The following is an 18148-nucleotide window of genomic DNA, read 5'->3' on the forward strand; positions in this document are numbered from 1 at the left end:
CGTCAAATATCCTGGAGAGAGTGTCAGCTGGCACCCCGGATGCACACTAACCTCAGAAGCCGGATACAGCGGGAGCGATCCACGACGCTAGAGTCCTCTCTTCCCCAAGAACGGTATTACCTACGAGGACTCCAGAAACCCTCTATAAGCAACACCACCCCGGGGGAAAGGAGGGAAGAAGGATAACAGGGGAAGGGCTGCGGCGACTACGTGGAACCTGCACTCACGACACCCACTCCTGTAGAGAGAGAGAAGGGACAGTTGAGTCACCGGATCCCCTACCTCAGGGAGAACACAAGTACAGTGGGGGTGAAGTTCCCAGCACACACACTCAAACGGTTGTTCGTATCGCCCAAGCAGTCTCACACAGTACTCACGACTCAGCTGGTGCAGGAGAGGACGTGGAAGGAGTCCATTCCAGTAGTAGTCACCACGGGACAGGAGGCGGGCCGCTCTCCGAGCCTTTCAAGCGGCTCCAAGCGCAGGATCAACACACAGGACGGGCTCGCGGCTGCAGCGTTGTCCAGGCGCTCTCCGAGCCTTTCAAACGGCTCCAAGCGGGAGGGGGTAAAAGGGTCTTTGAGGGAGATAAGCAGCTCCCGAGGTGGAGAGACTCTGGTCAGGCCTCTTGTCACGGCGGGGCCCCTCGGGTAGAGCGCGCTTCAGTGATGCCCGGGAATGAAGCGTCGCGGCGTACCCCTCGGCGTCACGGGTCCAAGCGGAGCGCCTACGAGCGCTAAGGCCGTCCGTGCCGGGAATCAGGGGGATAGAGATAGGTCCCTGCTCTGGAAGCAGGGAAGCAGGGAAACTCGGGAGATAAGGAACTGCGAAGTCCGTTACCTCGCGGAACGCCAGGTGGAACTTGATTGACAAGCCCCCGGCCTTCCGTGTACGAGGCTTTTGTACTGCCTCCGGAAGTGCGCTCGCGCGGTCGCTAGGGGTGATGGGTATTGTAGTTCCATACCTCTCCGCCCCCTAGCGCCGCTCGGAGCGTCGCGGGTTCCGCTCAACGGCGAAGTCTGACAGAACCCCCCGGCAAGGGCCGGCGTCTCGACGGGCCTCCGGGTTTCGTAGGATGAGCTGCGTGGTAGCGGCGAAGTAACACAGGGCAATGCAAATTGGCCAGAGGTTCCCAGGACCTCTCCTCGGGTCCATAACCCTTCCAATCGATCAAGTAGTGTAGCCTACCCCTGATGTACCTGGAATCTAATACCCCTTTCACCTCGTACTCCTCCCCGCCGTCTAAAAGTAGGGGCCGAGGAATAGGGGGGAGTCTCGTGAGAGGGAGGCACGGTTTTAGTAGAGAGACGTGGAACACTGGGTGTATGTGCCATGCCGGCGGGAGTGTCAGTTTCATGGCTACAGGGTTCACTACTTTTACAATGGGGTACGGGCCCACGTATTTTGGTTTCAGGCGGGTGTTCCCCTTTATTCGTAGGTGTCTTGTATCTAACCACACCTTGTCTCCTACTGCGTAGGCCGGCTCGGGAGTTCTTTTTTTGTTTGCGTAGTGTTTGTCTCGTTCTTGCGCTGTTTCCAGTTGATTCTTTGCGTTCTGTAATACTTTTTTCAGGTGCGAGTGATGTTCTTGGATAGTCGGGTGCTTAGTTTGTGCAGGCCATTCAAAGGGCAACATGTTTGGATGGTACCCTGTTAAACAGAAGAAGGGGGAGCATCCCAGCGAAGTGTGTTCGGCATTATTGTAGGCGAATTCCGCCATCCATAGCAGCGTACACCATTCCTCCTCGTGGAGCAACGTGAAGCATCTGAGGTATTGCTCCAGCGTCTGGTTCAGCCTCTCCGTCTTGCCGTCAGTTTGAGGGTGGTAGCTAGTGGAGAGACGGGCGTCCACCTTCATGACTTGACACAAGGCCTTCCAGAACCGTGACGTGAACTGCGTTCCCCTGTCAGTAATGAGAACCGCGGGGATTCCATGGCTTCGTACGATGTGTTGTAAGAACTGCTGGGCTAGACCCGCCGCTGAAGGGAGTTTCTCCATGGCAATGAAATGGCCCATCTTAGTCAAGTGGTCTATGACGACCAGGATGGTAGTCATTCCTCTACTGGGGGGCATATCCACTATAAAATCCATAGACAGAGTGTGCCACGGAGCTGGAGGGATTGGGATAGGTTGGAGCAATCCGCTCGGCCGTTGGTGCTGAGACTTCCCTTGCGTGCATATGGCACACCCTGCTACGTAGGCCGCAGTGTCCGTAGATAATGAAGGCCACCAAAAACGGCGCTTCATTGCCATCGTGGTTTTATGTACTCCCAGATGTCCTCCCAAGGTGGAGTCGTGAACCCATCTCAAGGCGTGTTGCTGTAGGGAAGAAGTCGGCAGGTATAAGCGTTCGTCCTGATATAAGAGACGCTGTTTGGAGGACCGATGTAGTGGGTCTTCAGCTACCCATGTTACTTCGTCGGTTCCTGAGGTTTGGTGTCGCACTTCGTCTATGAAGTCGGGTGTAGTGGCTGCTGCCGTCCTCATAGCTGGGAATGATGCCGCCTTCAAGATAAGGGGGTTGTCTGTGGCGGGCGCAGGGTTCGTAGTGAAGGGATGTTGGGGCCGGGACAGCGCATCGGCCTTTCCGTTCTGTGGCCCAGGACGATATTTGATTACGAAGTCGTAATCTGAGAAAAACAACGACCAGCGTAGTTGTCTGGGGGTCAGGGCTCTGGCAGTCTTTAAGAATAGGAGATTCCGATGGTCCGTATAGATCTCTACGGTGTGTCTTGCACCGAGCAAATGATGACGCCACTCTTCACACCCTCTCTTTATGGCCAGAAGCTCCTTATCCATAATACTGTAGTTCACCTCACAGGGAGATAGTTTTTTGGAAAAGAACGCAACGGGGTGCAACTGTCCGGTTTCTGGATGTCTCTGTGACAGAATGCCCCCTATTGCATATTGGGAGGCGTCGGTTTCGACCATAAAGGGACGTGTGGCGTCCGGATGTCGGAGCACTGGGGCGGTGGTGAAGCAGACCTTCAATGTCTGAAAGGCTTGTTCTGCTGCGGCGGTCCACTCGAAGGAGGCACCTTTCCTCAGGAGAAGGGTTAATGGTTGTATAATACCAGAAAAGTTCTTTATAAAGCGGCGATAAAAATTCGCGAAGCCCAAGAAGCTTTGTAGGGATTTCACATTGGTAGGCGATTCCCACTGGGTAATAGCCCGCGTTTTCTTATCGTCCATACACAATCCGTCGGGACCGATGACGTATCCCAAGAATTCCACCTCCGAAACGTGGAACAGACACTTCTCCAGTTTGGCGTATAGCGCAAACTTTTGCAGGCGCTCCAACACCGCCGCCACGTGCTTCACGTGTTCTTCCATGGACGCGGAGTACACCAAGATGTCATCGATGTACACGATGCATGATACGTCCAAGAGGCCCCTCAGTACTTCATCCATGAAGTACTGGAACGCAGCGGGGGCGTTGCACAGACCAAAGGGCATTACCGTATATTCGAACAAGCCGAATTTGGTCCGGAAGGCGGTCTTCCACTCGTCGCCGCGTCTTACCCGCACCAAATGATAGGCTCCCCTGAGGTCCAGTTTGGTGAATATGGTCGCGGTTTTCAGTTGGTCTAGAAGAACAGGGATCAACGGCAGGGGATATCGGTTCTTTATAGTGACCTTGTTGATCGCCCTGTAGTCGATGCAGGCCCGTAACCCGCCCTCTTTCTTCGGAATGAAGAAGATCGGAGAGGAGGCAGGCGAAGAAGATGGACGTATGAACCCAGAGGATAGCATGTCGTCAAGATAACTCTGGAGGTACGAGGTTTCGGCTTCCGTGAGGGCGTAGATCCTACTGCAGGGTATGCTGGCTCCAGCCTCTAGCTCGATAACGCAATCGTAGTCTCTGTGAGGAGGCAACCTTTTGGCCTCTTGCGTGTCAAAGACAGTCTTGTATCTTTCGTATACACTGGGCAGCTCGGTGATTGGACTTACACACGGCTGCTTGCATGTGCTAGCTAGGAACCCCGCGGAACATTCACCTTGGGGCGGGGTCCAGACTCGTTCGGCGGTGCAGTGTTCTTGGCAGAACGAAGAATTCAAGGTCACGGTGCGTGCAGTCCACCTCACCAAGGGATCATGGAGAGTCAGCCAGGACATTCCTAGTATGAGCTTGAAATGGGGTGCATCAATCAGGTCAAATCGTATCTGTTCGAAGTGATTCAACCCTATTTGCATCACGAGGGGCTTAGTGTGATAACACACAGGACCCGAGGTCAGTGCCGATCCGTCCACTGCCTTCACCTTCTCTGGAATTTCCTTTTGATCACAGGGTATGGTTAGTTCCTTGGCGTATTGTTGGTCTATAAAATTACCGGTGGCGCCGGAATCCAGTAGGGCGTGGACAACCACAGATATCTCATGAGGCAAGTTCAGCAAGACACACACATTCATGTGGGCTACCGAGGGTTGGATTGTGTTGGCTGCAGCCGGGAAGACCTCATCACTTCTAGGCCTCAAACAAGCGGTCCTCATCTTATTTGGGCTCGTCAGTTTCCCAGGTCCTCGGTCGTGTAATCCGCTACGGACACGGTCTTAAGCCCAGGGCTTCCTGTAGTTGCGCTCTTAGATCGACTTCGGCAATCTTTGATGAAGTGGCCTGGTTTGCCGCAGTACAAGCAGAGTTTCTGCGTTCTTCTTTTCTCTCGTTCTGCTTGACTTAGAGGACTTCGAGTGCCACCGATCTGCATGGGCTCGGTCCCGTCCCCTTGGGAAGGCCTTTCCTCAGGAACCAAGCGGGGCCGGATGGGAATGAACCTGGTATCGCTGCGATTCTTGTCCCCTTTCCGCTCTTGAAGCCGGTGGTCTAATTGGACGGTTAAGTCAATTAATTCTGCACAAGTGGCCGGCATTTGTACCACTTGGGCCAGAACGTCCTTGAGTTCGCTTCTCAACCCTTGATAGAATAAGGATGTTCTCTTTTCCATCGGCCAGTCCGTTTCTACCAAGAGCCGGTTGAAGGAGGTAATGTAAGTCAGTAGGTCCTGAGACCCTTGTTTCAGGGTAAGGAGTTCTTTATCCAACGACATTTGATGTGCCTTGCGATCAAACAGCCTTCGCATCTCCACACAGAAGGCCGGGAAGTTGTAAAGAACAGGGTCGTCCCGTTCGATCAACGGGAAGGACCAGCTAGCAGCGTTGCCTCCTAAGTAAGACATGACAAAGGCCGTTTTTGCCTGGTCATTCGGAAAGACAGCCGGTTTGCACAAGAAATGGAGCCTACATTGTCCCATAAAGATGCCATACTTCTTTGGGTCCCCAAAGAATCGTTCAGGAGGGGCAAGGGGCAGCTGCATAGGCTGAATGAATTGAACCGGGGGAGAACCGGATTGTTGAGGTGTAGAGGACGCGTGATGCGGGAAGATCCCGGTGCTTGGTGATCCCCCGCCGGCAGTCTGGGCACCCCCTTCCGCTACATGAGTTTGAGTTCTTGCTGGCGGAGGCAGGGTCCAGTCTCTAATATAGGAACCCCCTTTTTTCTCGGCTGGAGGGTGACGGGACAGGCAGGCGACCTCTCTCCTCATGGTGCCCATCTCGTTCTTAAGCTCCAGATTCTCCACCCGGAAGGCGTCTACTTCTACTCGAAGCGCGTTCAAGGTATCTAACATAGTGGCCAGGACGGTAGCGGTATCCATCGCTCAGGCTGTATTTATCCGTGGGCTTGTCAATCTGTCAGCTGGCACCCCGGATGCACACTAACCTCAGAAGCCGGATACAGCGGGAGCGATCCACGACGCTAGAGTCCTCTCTTCCCCAAGAACGGTATTACCTACGAGGACTCCAGAAACCCTCTATAAGCAACACCACCCCGGGGGAAAGGAGGGAAGAAGGATAACAGGGGAAGGGCTGCGGCGACTACGTGGAACCTGCACTCACGACACCCACTCCTGTAGAGAGAGAGAAGGGACAGTTGAGTCACCGGATCCCCTACCTCAGGGAGAACACAAGTACAGTGGGGGTGAAGTTCCCAGCACACACACTCAAACGGTTGTTCGTATCGCCCAAGCAGTCTCACACAGTACTCACGACTCAGCTGGTGCAGGAGAGGACGTGGAAGGAGTCCATTCCAGTAGTAGTCACCACGGGACAGGAGGCGGGCCGCTCTCCGAGCCTTTCAAGCGGCTCCAAGCGCAGGATCAACACACAGGACGGGCTCGCGGCTGCAGCGTTGTCCAGGCGCTCTCCGAGCCTTTCAAACGGCTCCAAGCGGGAGGGGGTAAAAGGGTCTTTGAGGGAGATAAGCAGCTCCCGAGGTGGAGAGACTCTGGTCAGGCCTCTTGTCACGGCGGGGCCCCTCGGGTAGAGCGCGCTTCAGTGATGCCCGGGAATGAAGCGTCGCGGCGTACCCCTCGGCGTCACGGGTCCAAGCGGAGCGCCTACGAGCGCTAAGGCCGTCCGTGCCGGGAATCAGGGGGATAGAGATAGGTCCCTGCTCTGGAAGCAGGGAAGCAGGGAAACTCGGGAGATAAGGAACTGCGAAGTCCGTTACCTCGCGGAACGCCAGGTGGAACTTGATTGACAAGCCCCCGGCCTTCCGTGTACGAGGCTTTTGTACTGCCTCCGGAAGTGCGCTCGCGCGGTCGCTAGGGGTGATGGGTATTGTAGTTCCATACCTCTCCGCCCCTAGCGCCGCTCGGAGCGTCGCGGGTTCCGCTCAACGGCGAAGTCTGACAGAGAGAGGACCCCGTCAGCACCACGTAACAACAGGAACCAAAACGCAACAACCACCGGAGCCGGGAATCGTTCACGACTCACAACAGGAAACCGGAACTAACGCTACAGGAAGTCAGGCAACAGCTCTTGGGACGGAAATGGGGCTCAATGCTAGAACGCGAAGCGGCGTTTACACGCTCTTCGCCCCTTATATACTCACTACCTGTAGGGGCTTAACCGCGGGGCATGACAATCACTGCTTCTAGAGCAGGATATGGTCTCACAACTAAAACGAGTTTCCCCTGTGCCAGAGTGCGTCCTTTAGGATTGCCATCTGGACAGCTGTCAAGACTTTTTCAACAGGGAAAAACCGCAGTTCAGCCGAAGTGTACACATGTGATTTGTAAGCAATAGGCACTGTGTCACCATCAGTAAACGTCAAGTAAGTGAAACCCACCGCGCCTGGCACGATACGTATCATCAGGTTTGTGTGGTTATCACGTGTCAACAAGTATTTAGATTCAAGAAGATCACCCTGCAAAGAATGCAGGATAGCTGACTGTTCCGGAAGCCAGCAGGCTTTGGAAAATGTAGGTTGTATCTGTAGCAATCGCCCATAAGGTGGCAGCCCGACAGGCTCCTCTGCACCGCATTTGCATACAAGTACCCGGGCGTAGGTGGAGAAAAAGCCCTGGGCACTAAATTTCCCAGCAGGCAGTGGGGCTTATCAAAATGAGGCTACAGGCAGCCCCATACTTAAGCACCCCTTCCTCATGAGGAAGGTGCTTGACAATCTGCTCCAGAGTGGATTAAGATGGCAGATGGTGCTCCCCGCCGGATTTGAGCCAGAAGCATTTCAGCATTTTCCTGACCTTTCCGTGGATCGGCGCCTGTAGGGCGTTGCAGTTCCTGAACGCGGAGGTTGAGTGACGGAGGTGCAGGTATTTCGGAAGGAGTGCCGGAGCGCTTACTTCATTTACAATACTTTTACTGCCTTTCTAGCCAGCGGTATTGTCGGAAGAAGCACCGCAGTGCTTCCTTCGTTGCCGAGACTCTGGTTTCCCTTTCTGACTCTGTAGTTCGCGGAAGACGTGCCGGAGCGCCTTCTTCCCCACCGTGATATACATATCTCCTGTTGCTCAGAGTTATCAGCCCCCTGATTTCTGGGCCAACGATAATGTTCCATAGTATTCCAGCATCCGGTTACGCAGTTGAAGCAGCCGGGGCAGGCTGTCGTGTGATACAAATCGTGCAGCCATTGCGCAGCAAGCAGACCAACAGGACCATACCAGCCGTGAGGGCGAGAATCAATGGAAGCCCACCGAAGACGCCGGAAAAAATAGAATGAAAAAATGCCAGTATCACACCAAAGATTGTTTGGAAGGAGGTCACGAGGCAGGAGCCCACAACTTTGAAAAAATGCGCCAAGCCAGTTGTTGACAAGGCATTGAATATAGTGTGAGTCAGAGCACAGAAATGAAGGGGGAGATCAGTATTTAAAAGCGCATGCACCTCAGTGCGGGTGTTAGCTACGTGAAGGACAAACGTTTCACGGGCGGAAGTCAGAGCGACTTCTTTTTGAGACAATAGAGCCCTTATTCTGCTCATCTTGTTGAACTCTGCTTTCAAGGTCGGAATGGAAGGCCAGATGGATACATCCAGCCTCCCACGCGGTTGTGGAAAAAGGATATTTTTACAGCAGACTACTCGTTGTGAGACAGTCACAATGTAGGGAATTCCCACTAGCATCCCGCAGCAAGCCTCATTATAACTACCGTTAGCTAACAACGTAAAAGAGGGCGTAATAGCTGGCACTGGAATCCCTTTCAGGACGCAAGCTAAATTCGGTGCCTGAATGGTACATGCACCATGCAATTGGATGTGCCTACAGACTACTGAGTGATCAGGTGTGGAAGTACATGCCTCACCTTTCAAATAAACCTCTTTGCCTTCTCTCATGCATCTGTATGTAAATGGGAGTGACCAAACCTCATGCAGAAAAGCAGTACCCAATGGTTCATATCTGCCTAGGGCATAATGCTTCATACAGGAAATTTAAACAAAGGAAATGGCAAGGTGATTAACCTGTGGATAAGCCACACAGCGGAGTTCAATTCGGCCACAGAGAAAGGCAAAGGTTCTAACTTTTCAATAGGCAGTAATGAATATGTTGCATCTTTCATGGACATGAACTGTTGTTTTGCAGTCAGATTAAATGGAAGGAATAAAGACGATGTATTCATGTAGTCCCATGGAACTTTCCCAGCCTTCAATGTCTGCATTATAGAATGCAATTGATTTTGACCATGATATAACACAGACAGATCATCCTGCACAATATCTACTACAGACTAAACAATATTATCTGATGTGTAAATTCTGGAAGAAAGGGTGTTAATACTATTATCGATGACAGCTAGCACTTTTTCCAAATTGGCTTGATCAATGGCTCTTAATCTGGAAGCAGCCTCAATTTGCGATAATTTCCAAACCTCCTTATAAATACCATACACCCACCATTTGGACCTGCCACCCACAGGACCCTTAACAAAATCATTCAAATCTATTTTGTCATGTAATTTTGATAAATGATGCTTAACAGATGCCAATGTGGAATGTTGCAGCCAGGTCTGGCATAACTTCCCTACAGAGTAGGTAGTAACCGAATGGGAAGATTCAAAGCGGGGGTCCACTCGAACCTGGGTATATCTAGGGTGTAGACCCAGAAACTGATGTTGACAGGAATCTGAGCTCCTCTGCCATATTAACCACCCTTCATGATCTCAATCGGAAATGTTGAAGGATGTATTAGTAATGTACGACTGCAACACTTCAAGGGACAGATCTGTATGATTATCCCAATTAGGATAAGCACCATGATCAGGAACAGAGGGGGAATTCAACTTTTTAGTAGTAGCCAATCCAAGACAGGTGGTTTGAAAAATAGTAGAATTCAAAAATAACATGTGGTTTGCGATAAGGCAAGCACGATGCAGAGCTTCAGTCCCTTGCACCTGCCATTTCTTAGAACCCCAAACCGATTTAAGATCAATAGTATCTTTCCACAGCTCATAACCCCCGATAGCCAATTCATCCATAAAGGACTTGGAATACAATAATTTAGTGTCGGTCATCCTAACCTTCGAAGCTGATTCTGCCGCCACTTTAAAATAAAAGGCTTCAGGTTTAGAAACACTGAAATCAGTAAAATAAGTAAATTTGTTCACCAATGTGCTGGAGCTGCCTTCCATTGGTGCTGGACAATGTTCCCATTGCGTATAATTAACAAAATTTCTAAACGTATTGGCTTTATGTAGGAAATGATTGCCATAGTGTTGGTAGCAAAATAGTTCTCCATAATTAGCATTGTCTAAATACAAATCTTCAGCATCAATGGCAGCATTATATTTTAAATCAGAAAACAGTGCCTCTATGGCCTGAACGTCCCAATCATCAGAGCGGATGTTTTGTTTCACAACATCACCCATAGAAACACGAAGTACATTGGGGACATTAATAACCTCTCTTGGTCGATGAATTTGAAATTTTACAGCATCCCACACAATCCCATCCAATACAGGCCAGGCAGTAATATTCAAAAAAGGCTGGTCCCTTTTCATAATGTGTGATGAGGAGTGGTGGGCCAAAGTTCCATCAATTAGTCTAATCGTAGATCTTTCGGTGAGATGGTGTCCATTTACAAGACAAAAAAATACCACCACAAATCCAGTGGACATAAACAAAAAAATACTTATGAGCATCAGCCAAATGTAAGTCCAAGGGAGGACTAAAAAATGTCTTTTAAACCAAATAGAAAAAATAGCAATTTTCGATGGGGCATTTGAAGTCATAGAGTTAGTGTCAAATGAAAAAACGTGACTGGTCAACTGCAGTTGATTGTAAACCAGGCAACAACACATCTGTGGGATAAGTATACTCAGTATCTTCAGGTGGACCACCAGCCGGTGGTGGCAACAAAGGATTAGTACATATGAGCGAAAGGTTTCCCCTAAGTACTTTTAGGTCCAAGAGGAGGGGAGGACGACAAATGAAGAAAGAGAACCTCTTATCTGACCTGTCTTGTTCTTGTAGAGTTAATCACTTGTGTACTATAAAGACCCCCAAGGTGCAAGGTTACACAAAAAACATTTTCATTTTTTTATATAAGGTATTTATTATTTACTTTTTTTTAAAAAGAAAAGGATATACATAGCAGAGCATTCATAATTGTTAAGTTGGCATCTAATTCATATGTAGAACATACATTGCTTCACACTGTGTTTCCTCATAAATTAAATTTCATAGATACTTGTGAACATAAGAAACAAAACTATATAAAAAGACTTATGTTTAGAGACCCCAAAGGAAAATCAAAGAAACCGTCACATCAACATTCTCACCTATCATTCACTCCTGCATACTAACAGACATTCTCCATAGGTAAATTTTGATTTTTCATTAAAAACCAACAAACCATCTCTGGCAAAAGATCCTGCTACAATTCTAGTGCAAGCAAAATTAGTGTGTATACATAAGTTTTAGACAGTTCTTGTTATGTCCTAAAATTCTAGAGTCATGACGTTTTAAATAGAATTCTTCTGAGGATCTCCCAGTGTATGGTTGGTGCTCCTGGTCGACGTACGTTTCGGAGACTGACTAGGATTAGTAACCTTATGCATCTTGATGGCAATATCAGGCCTGGTGGTAGAAGCCGGAGCCAAAATAGAATTTCTCAGCATCGCAGGACAAGAGACCGCTGGAGTCCTACTAAGAAGAATCGGCCACTCACTGTAGTTTGACATTGTCAATGGAGATGTACCTGTTATCCTTGCGACCAGGAAGTGGAGTTAAAATTACTGTTCTTGTACCCTGCACGCCAAGCACTGGTACTGGTGCACGATAAGAGGGGCCAAACTCCTTGTTCTCCACCTTCTCACGGACCAGGTCACCAACTCGAGGTAGCCAGCCGACTACCGGAATCTGAAGCGCAGCATCAGTTGTGGAGGGCAAGTGTTCCTTTGCAAGACTGTCTCTGGTCTCTTGTAGATTCTGTAATACAGCACAGTGATCATCTACGTCAAAGGGTGCGGCTGACGCCGCCATGTCTAGACCATTAAGGTCCAGGACAAACATCTTTATGCCAAAGAGCATTTCGTATGGGGTCCGCCCACCCAGAGACCTTTTAGGGAGATTATTAAGTGCACGTTGTACGTCATACAGATGGGCTAACAAGTGCCTAAAACTCTAGCTGTCAGGGATTGCTTTAAGTCACGGTTCATTCGTTCCACAACACTATTGCCCTCAGGCCGGTATGGAAACGACAATTTGACTTGGACCCCCAAAGATCTCATGGCTTCTTAGTACGCCTTAGAGGCGAACGCAGGACCTTGGTCAGAATGAAGGGTACCACATGCGAAAATTCCCACAAAGACACGCAAATCCCTGATGACAGTTCGCGCATCAGCACTCCTTTGTGGCCATACCCAAAGAAAACGTGTGCACAAATCTACTGCAACTAAGATGTACTTGTACGCAGTATAAGAGGAGAAAGGACTGCAGTGATCTAGATAAACACACCCAAGTGGTTTATTAGATATGTACAACTGAGTTTGTGGTGGGCGCGCAGCAGTCGAAGGTTTAATCTGCTGGCAAATGTCACAATCAAGATCATAAGCACAAGTCTGTTTATACAACCCGCGCCAGCAATAACGTTGTTGTAAGAGAGTAACAGTCGCTGAAACGCCGGCCTGGGCAGAGGCCATACCTTCGTGAGCCGCTGTTATCAAGGAAGGTCCGCAGTCCGTGTTGGGAATCAATCTGTCACCAACGTCGTTAATTCTCACATAGGGAACTTTATCAGGACTTAAATGATAAGAGTACCGAGAAGGGAAACCTCTAGGTTAATTACTGCCCTTCTCAGTTGCAGCAATAGCTGCCAAGATGTCATCATCAATCTTACTTTTGGATCTTGTAATTGCTGCTACTAGATATGTTGCCACTGCTGTTTTCGCTGCTTCGTCAGCTAAGCTGTTACTTTTGGCGCACCTAACGTTTGGTCTTATGTTATGAGACGGCTTAGTAGTGCTTATATTAGTCCACAACGCCCTCACTCTTGTTTCCGGATAGCGGGAGTGACGGTTTTAACCTACCCATTAGTTTCAATAGGTTCAATCAAGCTTGTCAATTAAAAAGGTTTTTATATTTTCAGACCCTTTATTGTGCTACTGTTATAATAGATTGTTTTTCTTCTCTGTGTCCTTATGGCTGCGGTCGCTATTGCGGCGCATAGCCGTACACCTCTCCGGCGACATTTGTTGCAGTTCGGGGTGCCGGACGATGGGATGGCTGTAATTTTTGTGGTGAGTGCCGATGCATCATATCCCTACGAGTTGTTTTACTCTTGGGTTGCTATGCCGCCCGTGAATGCGGACGACAGTACGTTTCACTCCTATACTCCCACGCAGGTCCCGGCAAATTATACGCCATATAGGACACAGGAGATTCCTATTTTGGCTTGGCAGCATCGCATTTGGTTTAATGGCACCCTCCCCCATACGGTTATACCAGTTCGGTTAGGCCCTTTGTCAATTCCAGGGGCCACTTATCCGGTACTGGCCGGATTTACGCCTCATCCACGTTATTTAAATGCTACTGTGGATGAGTTACGTGTCCTCTATACAGCCCTGATTACAGTACATTGGGCTTTAGTGCAAAACGTTTCACGCAATGTGCAGGTGGGGGCACCTGTTGTTGCGGGGCAGCCAGCTGGCCCGGCCGGGATTGTCATTAGTCCCGTCATGGTTAATTGGGTAATGTGCAAGCGCCCCCAGAATAAGGACAATTTACCTTATTGGCTTGCTGAGAAATTTGACCAGCTGGAAGCGGTATTTCCGCACTCTACTCCTGTGTAGAAACACAGGATACTCACCATTAGTTTGCAGAAGGACTTAGTCCTAGAGGTGGCCGATTGTGGCAACTGGGTTAAAGTTTTTGGAGCGGCCTAGTCGAAGTGTTTCGGCACCCCGTCTATGGCCGTGCTTCCCTCCGTCATTAAACGTGTTCAAGATCAACACGGTCCGGAGGCGGCGGTCGCGTTGGGAATGAGACTTGTCGGTGTGTTCGACGTAGTGGCCTCTCTCATCGTTGGTAACCGCAAGGGAGATGCGGTACACTTCCAAGTGGCAAATGGTTTAGCCCTCGTTGACGAACTCGATAAACCACGAGAGTTGCCTAAAATTATTGCAGAGGCTTTTAGAACCATTGGCCGCAGTAGTTTGAGGATTAAACCTAGTATTGTCATTCCAGATGTACAACAGCAAACTAAGGCGAGTTCGTCTTTCAAAGACGATCGTCCAACTTTTCCTAAACAGAATTGGAGAACTAAGAAACAAGGAAAGCAGCAACAGAAACAGGGGTCTCATCCTGCGTCACCGGTACAGGTGACTGGTGAACGCACATATGATTCGCGTGATCGCACTAGAATTAGGTCACCTGACAGATTTCAGGTTACTGAACAACGTTCTCCTCGTTCTTCACAGGAAACATTGGCCTCACAGTCCGGTGGCGGAGAACGTGGCAAAGGTCGGGGTGCCCAACAAGGACGTGAGCAACCCCGTCAGCCTGATGGTAAAGGCAAGCAGGATGAGTTTGCACGTCAACGTCCCCCGTTTCAGAAGGAGAAGGTTGCTGCGCTTACAGCGAGGTATGCCACAGATAGTGAGAACGCAGCTTCGGAACCTGACATGGACACTAACGCTGCTCGACAGCGCAGCGGAGGTTACGTTCAAACTGCAAATACTAGAGTGTCTCCCCCTGACAGACTATATGACATAGTCCTTTTAATTGAAGGTGACATACAACGTACAATACAAGGGATTTTTTGGGATAATCTGACCTCTGCATATGATATTCTATTAGCAGAGGCGGACTGGCCGCCAGCTTTCATTTTGGCTGCTCCTAGAGGGGAGGAGATAATCCTCCCGTCCTTCGCGCACACAGTGCCAAAGGATCACCCTCGAAAATTTGCAGAACAGTGGGCCCAGGTGCTTGCTCTGGCTTTGTACCATACTGAGGTTGGGTGAGATAAATTGTCGCCAAGCCATGAGATTCCTTTACAGTCTATGACCCAGCCTCAACCCCAATATCCTATGCGCCGCGAAGCTAGATCTCACGTCGCAGAAATCCTTGAACAATTGGAATATCAAGGTGTTATTGAAACCTGTGTGTCACCAATGAATAATACTCTATTCCCTGTAACTAAACATGATGGGCCGTACCGCCTATTTTTGGATTACCGGCATTTGAACTCTCATTGTCGGACTTGTGCTGTACAGAATACCCACAGTTCTGCCCTCGTTGATAGTCTCGTGAGAAAAAGGTTTAAGACCACACTTGACATATCTAATTGCTTTTTCAGCCATAATCTGTCCTCTATTAGTAGTCAGTGGACAGCCTTTACTTCTGGCGGCAAACAAAAACAGTTTAAGAGATTAGCCATGGGCTATAAAAACAGCCCTGGCGTCTTTGCCGCAAGTGTAGTCTGTCTGTTAGAGAGCATTGACCCTGATGCGTACTCCTATGTTGACGATATCTATCTCACAGACGACGAATTATGGCCGCATCTGTGTCGCGTTGATCGCATCATTGTTATGTTTGCGGACTTCAGTTAGAAATTCAGCTTTGCGAAGTCTCACATTACAGAGTATACAGTGTTGTTTTTGGGCTACGAGCTCAACAATGAAGGTCGAGGATTAGCCCCTCACTTCTTGGAGGAGTGTGCATGTTTGCGTGCTCCGACAGCGCTGATAAAATTACAGTCTTTGTTGGGTTTTCTAAAATTCGGGCGTACTTATATTCCTGATTTTGCCCAGCGTATCAAGCCGCTATATGCCTTGGTACAATCTACTTTTTCCAAATCGAGCTGGCTGCCAGAGCATTCAGGTATCTTGCAATCTTTGCAGGCTGATCTTCTTGCTTCGAAATACTTACTGACATGTGATAACTACACTAACCTGGTGATAAGAATTGTGCCTGGCGCAGTGGGTTTCACGTACTTAACGTTCAATGAGGGCGATACAGTCCCCATTGCTTACAAATCACACCTGTACACTTCGGCTGAAATGTGCTTTTCCACGGTCGAAAAAGTTTAGACTGCAGTTCAGATGGCGATTCTTAAAGAGCGAGCGCTGTCGCAAGGGAAACGCATGTTGGCTGTTACACCGTATCCTGCTCTAGAGGCAGTGACGAAGGCCAGTGTACCTAATTGTAAAGCTTTGCATCCACGTTGGATACAATAGGCCACTTCCTTGACATCACCAGATGTCACCTACATCTTTGATGCCTCATTACAGACTCAGGAGTACTTGCAGTATGAATTCGTTCATCCAGCTCCTCTGTCTTTGCGCCCGCTTGAAGATTACCATTGTGTCATTTACACTGACGGTTCGGCGCAACCGGCGACGGGATCGAGGCATGCTTATTCAGCCGCCTGCGCAATTGTAGCGGGTACCTTCGTGAAGGGTGAATTCAAGTTTGATGTCGTGCATACGCAGTCATTGGGTGATTGTACCGCACAGTTGGCAGAGCTACGTGCTCTAGTGCTTGCACTGGAGTTTGCTGATCCTCGTGTTACTACTCTTATAGTGAGTGACTCGTTTTACTGTGTTCAGTCTTTTAATGACAATTTATTCTTTTGGTCTCAGAATGAATATTGCGATTCCAAGGGTAGCACAATCAAGCATAAAATGTTTTGAGTTCGAGTGGCGGAACTTAAACAGACTCTGCCTCTCGTGAATGTAATTCACACTCTTGGGCACCAGCGAGTTGGTGTCCACGCTGTCGGTAACAGCTTAGCTGACGAAGCAGCGAAAACAGCAGTGGCAACATATCTAGTAGCAGCAATTACAAGATCCAAAAGTTAGTTTGATGTTGACATCTTGGCAGCTATGCTGCAACTGAGAAGGGCAGTAATTACCCTAGAAGTTTCCCTTCTCCGTACTCTTATCATTTAAGTCCTGATAAAGTTCCCTATGTGAGAATTAACGACGTTGGTGACAGATTGATTCCCAACGCGGACTGCACACCTTCCTTGATAACAGCGGCTCACGAAGGTATGGCCTCTGCCCATGCCGGCGTTTCAGCAACTGTTACTCTCTTACAACAACGTTACTGGTGGCGCAGGTTGTATAAACAATCTCGTGCTTATGTTCTTGATTGTGACATTTGCCAGCAGATTAAACCTTCGACTGCTGCGCACCCACCACAAACTCAGTTGTACATATCTAATAAACCACTTGGGTGTGTTTATCTAGATCACTTCGGTCCTTTCTCCTCTGATACTGCGTACAAGTACATCTTAGTTGCAGTGGATTCGTGCACACGTTTTCTTTGGGTGTGGCCACAAAGGAGTGCTGATGCTCGAACTGTCATCAGGGATTTGCGTGTCTTTGTGGGAATTTTCGCATGTGGTACCCTTCATTCTGACCAAGGCCCTGCGGTTGCCTCTAAGGCGTACAAAGAAGCCATGAGATCTTTGGGGGTCCAAATCAAATTTTCGTTTCCATACCGGCCTGAGGGCAATAGTGTTGTGGAACGAATGAACCGTGACTTAAAGCAATCCCTGACAGCTAGAGTTTTAGGCACTGGCAAGAATTGGTTAGCCCATCTGTATGACGTACAACTTGCACTTAATAATATCCCTAGAAGGTCTCTGGGTGGGCGGACCCCATACGAAATGCTCTTTGGCATAAAGATGTTTGTCCCGGACCTTGATGGTCTAGACATGGCGGCGTCAGCCGCACCCTTTGACGTAGATGATCACTGTGCTGTATTACAGAATCTACAAGAAACCAGAGACAGTCTTGCAAAGGAACACTTGCCCTCCACAACTGATGCTGCGCTTCAGATTCCGGTAGTCGGATGGCTACCTCGAGATGGTGACCTGGTCCGTGAGAAGGTGGAGAACAAGAAGGAGTTTGGCCCCTCTTATCGTGCACCAGTACCAGTGCTTGGCATGCAGGGTACAAGAACAGTCATTTTACCTCCACTTCCTGGTCGCAAGGGTAACAGGTACATCTCCATTGACTATGTCAAACTACCGCAAGTGGCCGATTCTTCTTAGTATGACTCCAGCGGTCTCTTGCCCTGCGATGCTGAGAAATCCTGTTTTGGCTCCGGCTTCTACCACCAGGTCTAATATTGCCATCGAGATGCATACAGTTACTAATCCTTTGTTGCCACCACCGGCTGGTGGTCCACCTGAAGATACTGAGTATACTCCAGTCACGTTTTTCAATTGACACTAACTCTATGACTTCAAATGCCCCATCGAAAATATCTATTTTTTCTATTTGGTTTAAAATACATTTTTTTAATTCCCACTTGGACTTACATTTGGCTGATGCTCATAAGTATTTTTTTGTTTATGTCCACTGGATTTGTGGTGGTATTTTTTTTATCTTGTAAATGGACACTATCTCA

This window comes from Triturus cristatus, chromosome 11, assembly GCF_964204655.1.
Source record: "Triturus cristatus chromosome 11, aTriCri1.1, whole genome shotgun sequence".
In the NCBI taxonomy this organism is placed as follows: domain Eukaryota; kingdom Metazoa; phylum Chordata; class Amphibia; order Caudata; family Salamandridae; genus Triturus; species Triturus cristatus.